The following is a 4,545-nucleotide window of genomic DNA, read 5'->3' on the forward strand; positions in this document are numbered from 1 at the left end:
AATGAGTTAGAAAGCGTTTTAGAAAATTTTAACGGTTGAATATGTTCTTGACATGCTCATGAACAACATACTTAAATTTCATCAAAATCGATTGGTTGAATGTTGAGAGATCGAGGATTGAAGATGGAAGAAGCAAATGAGAAATGAGAGGAAAAAATGAAGAGAGAATTTACCTTCTCTTTGTAAATTTTGAAAATGAAAGAGTGTGAGAGTGAAGTGTGAAGTGTTAGGGTTTAAGAAGAGAAGGGAAATCAGATTTCCCTCTAGGAAATCATCAAATCTCCTAGGGTGGCTAATGATGATCTCATAGAATATTTGAGAGAGTGATGTGAGGTTTGCTTTATAGAAAAGAAAATTTCACATCCCAACGCGAAATGACCACTCACTTTGCGGACACGTGTGATAAACATGCCCAAGTATTATCGGCCAATACTCGATTGGGTATTATAAATCGCCCGATTTTAATATCTGATTAGAATTTCAGATTTCGGCATTCCGAGTGAAAAATATTTAGAAAATAGGTATGGGTGTACTCAGGGTCTATATTGACTCGAAATGAAATTACGAAGCCAACAGCGCAATCAGAATTCGATTCCGAGTTACGGAACTTAAAAACCACTTTTTGAGCCGTACTGGTTGAGATTTGACCCCGACAGTGGTCCGAAACCAACTGTCTCCGAAAATCATGAAAATTTATCACCAAATTGGAAATATAATTACAAGATTAAAACTCAACTAGAGTTTCGTCTAATTCTTTACCGAAAATTCCCAGAAATTCATTTTCGAAAATATAATTAATAACAATATTAATAAAATCTTATCATTCAAAATTGTAAAATTCGCGTGTTACATAAATTATGATCATGAAACTATCATTGTTACAACTAATAAAGAATGTAGATGATGACATGAACTTGAAGTTGAATTAGTTGGATACCATAAAAGTTAAAACATTGCCACTTTTATATATAGGTTTTAAGACATGATAATTAAATTTCAATATGTTTAAAGATGAAACAGTGACGGCAAATAATTGAACTTCAATAATAAAGACATACACACGGTACAATGACAGAAGTGACATATAATAAAATATAAGATAATTATTATGGGTAATGACACATAAAACATACGCTGAATAAAAAGACTGGAATGAAGAGTACAATAATTGATAATCAAAAGTGCAAAATACTTACACTCACGACAGATTGTAGATGGCACTACGGCATTTTCATAGGTTGATGACAGCAAAAATGAAAAGAGGCAATTCCAAATTAGTCACTAGTATGTCATTATTAAGTAATTCTAAAATTAGGTTATTAGTTATAGCCCAAAACGACGTCATTTTGGGCTTTTTTTTAAATACTCCTCACAAAATGACGTCGTTTTCAGGTTTGCAATTTTTTTAAAATAAAGGTGACTCGTCAGTTCAACCAAGAACCAACCGAGTCACCAGTGTTTATGTAATCCAACCGAGTCAAGTTGGTTCTTCCTGGTTCCTGTGCATAAACAATCTGATACGTTGCTCATACCAGTTTGGAGGCTAGTTCCCAGTTTAACCGGTTGAATCGGTCGATCCGAGATGGTTTTTACAACTATGATTGCCACTACTATTTTATCGCCATTTTAACCTCCCTACTTATTCCATAGCACTTCAATTTTGTGTTCCTAGGAACAACTAGTTGATTTGTTCATTTTGATACTCCTACACCAATTATTTATTGTTTTGCTTATTGAAGTTGAAGGGGGAGAACATCTTCTGTCCCAAAATGTGTATCACTCTATGTACCCTTTTATTTTTATTGGCCATATATAATAAAATTAATATACATTTAATTCATGTTTTACTTTTCTGACTAATGAAATACAAGAGGTACACAAAGTGGTACAAACTTTGGGATAGAAGATATGGCTCCAGTTGAAGATATCTCCATTGTTTATTTTGATGCACACAAATGTTTGGTGATTTGCTCAATCTATTTGCACACTACACAGTGGGTTCTGTTTGTAGTTTGGATTTGGATCCAAGGTTGTAAAGTTTATATTCTTATGGGAGATTGTTAGGAATTTAAGTTAGATATGTGGGTAAAAGAGTTAACATTGAAAAATAATGGATAAATCGAAGGGTATATAAATAATAAAACTCACACAAAATATTATTAGGTTTTGGGTCAATATATATTTGAAATTTAATTATGTGGTTCTCCACATAGTCAATTTATTAAATTTTCTTTAAATCTACATTCCTAACCTTTTGATATATCCAACTTTGCAAAAGAGCATGGTTTTAGCTTAAACTATTGTATATTTAAGAATGTTTTATTCTTGTGTATATTTAAGAATGTTTTATTCTTGTAGCTAACATTGTTAATTCGGTTTGGGTTTCTAGCATTAACAAAATCCAAAGTTGTCAAACTTTATTGATAGTATTGAATTAGGTATAGAAAAATAAAATAGAAGATCTCAATTATTCTAGCATTAAGGATAATGCGTGTATTTTGCTTTTTGTTTAGATAATTACAAATTATGAATAATTTAGTTTTGATTATTGTGTCCTGCCATTTTGATGTATTGATCAAAACTAGGGTTGACAATGAACTGAACCAACTCGGTATTCGTTCGAAACTCGATTTGTTATTTAACTCGATAAACTTGGTTTATGAACCAAACGAGTTGAACTTGAGCTAAAAATTGAGCTCGTTAAATAGATGAGTCGAACTTGAGTTGAATATAGTTCGACTGATTAGATTCATGAGATGACTCGGTTCGGCTCGTTTCCAACCCTAATCAAAACAGTTGTTTTTTCGTGGTACTTTTGTAGAATAAGCAATCATATAGCATTTTACCTTGTTTGTGTTAACACTTAACATAGTGATTTTACCTGGTTAATAATACAGATGTTACATGTGCATTCACATGATTAAGAACATATATTATGCGTGAAAATATTGGAGAATAAAATAACACATACTCAAAAGGAGTAAAGTTTATTATACACTAAGTAAAAAGCATAACAATAACACAACCAACATAGACGGCTAAGATAAAACAACAAAACGGGTATCTATGATCATTAATTCACTACACCACACAAAAAAATGCAAAAATACTAAAATATTTGTAGATTCCAACTAAACATTGATTAGACACACAACTATCAACACCAAAGTTCGAAGTGGCTCCAGGAATAGGTAAACAGATTCCATCAAGTTCAGATTCTGCAATCACTTAGTAACCTAGTTGTGATCTTCACAAAAACCAACATTAAAATGCAAAAAATTCAGGCCCGAAAGCTAGATCCAACATATCAATCCAAAACATGAAGGAAAATTGATGATTGCAATAACACATATAATAGTTAGAACACCATCACTATAACCACATCAGTGTAACACGAAACTAATTCCTAAAACATATCCAAATTATGAAACAAAAAAATCCATATTGGAATAGTTAAATGACAATTAAATTCTAACTGGACTATGTACTTCATTCACCAACCATTAAAAGACATGGGGTAAGGTATGAATATAAAAATCTAATACTTTTTTATTGGCACATGCTACTTTCCATACCACTCTTGTCTTTATGGTTATTTTCACATGACATTCAACCACAAAAATTCTTTGATCCAATTCTTGTCCTTTTCAAAGAGAAACCTTCTAAACCTTCAACTAACAAGAAGCAAAAAAGTAAAGAAGCTCTAGATCTTACACCAAACAAATAATAAAAAGAAAAAGAACACAAGAAAATGCATCAAATAATAGTAGAAATAAATCATTTATTGACATACTTACTAAACAGATGAATTATTTTTCATTAAAAGCTAAAAAAGAGCATAAACAGAAAGAGTAGACGGTTAATGTCATGGATGAAACTGTGAAAGAGTAGAATACTAATGTCAAAGCTCCTTTGTTCAAGGCTCAATGTTGTCTCATGAGCAACGACTAACATAGACATTCCAACATCGACTTTGTGGTGGAATTAATAATGATGGAAGTTAAATGAAGGGTCTAGAAGAAATGAGTTTGTGGTGGAATTAAAAAAAAGATATTTTGATGAGAATGGGATAGAGTATGAATGAGTACATTGTAAGTGTGTGTACCATTTAAACGGGAAAATTTTTGTCGAGCATTTGACACGTGTACTATGTGAATAGTGACATAACCTTATTTTCTTATATAGTATAGTATATATGTAGATGAGCATGAATAATAGACAAAGTGTGCTTTTAGTTCACAATATGTAAAATCAAATATTTTACGTGGAAATACATTCCTTCTTTATACCAACTTTTAATTTGCGTTTACAAAATGTGGAAATGCAGTTTATTTGGCCTTTACATTTCTAAGTGAAGATTTCTATTACACAACTAGCAGTGTACCCGTGCACTTGCACGGGTCGCTTCTTTGTTTACCCATAATGCAAATATAATATACATATATTTTATAATATCAATAAATCATGTATTGAAACATTATATTTCTCATTCATATAGGTGCAATATTAACATTGATTTTTGAGTGTATATGTAGAATATTAACA

Source organism: Lupinus angustifolius, chromosome LG01 (genome assembly GCF_001865875.1).
Source record: "Lupinus angustifolius cultivar Tanjil chromosome LG01, LupAngTanjil_v1.0, whole genome shotgun sequence".
NCBI lineage: Eukaryota > Viridiplantae > Streptophyta > Magnoliopsida > Fabales > Fabaceae > Lupinus > Lupinus angustifolius.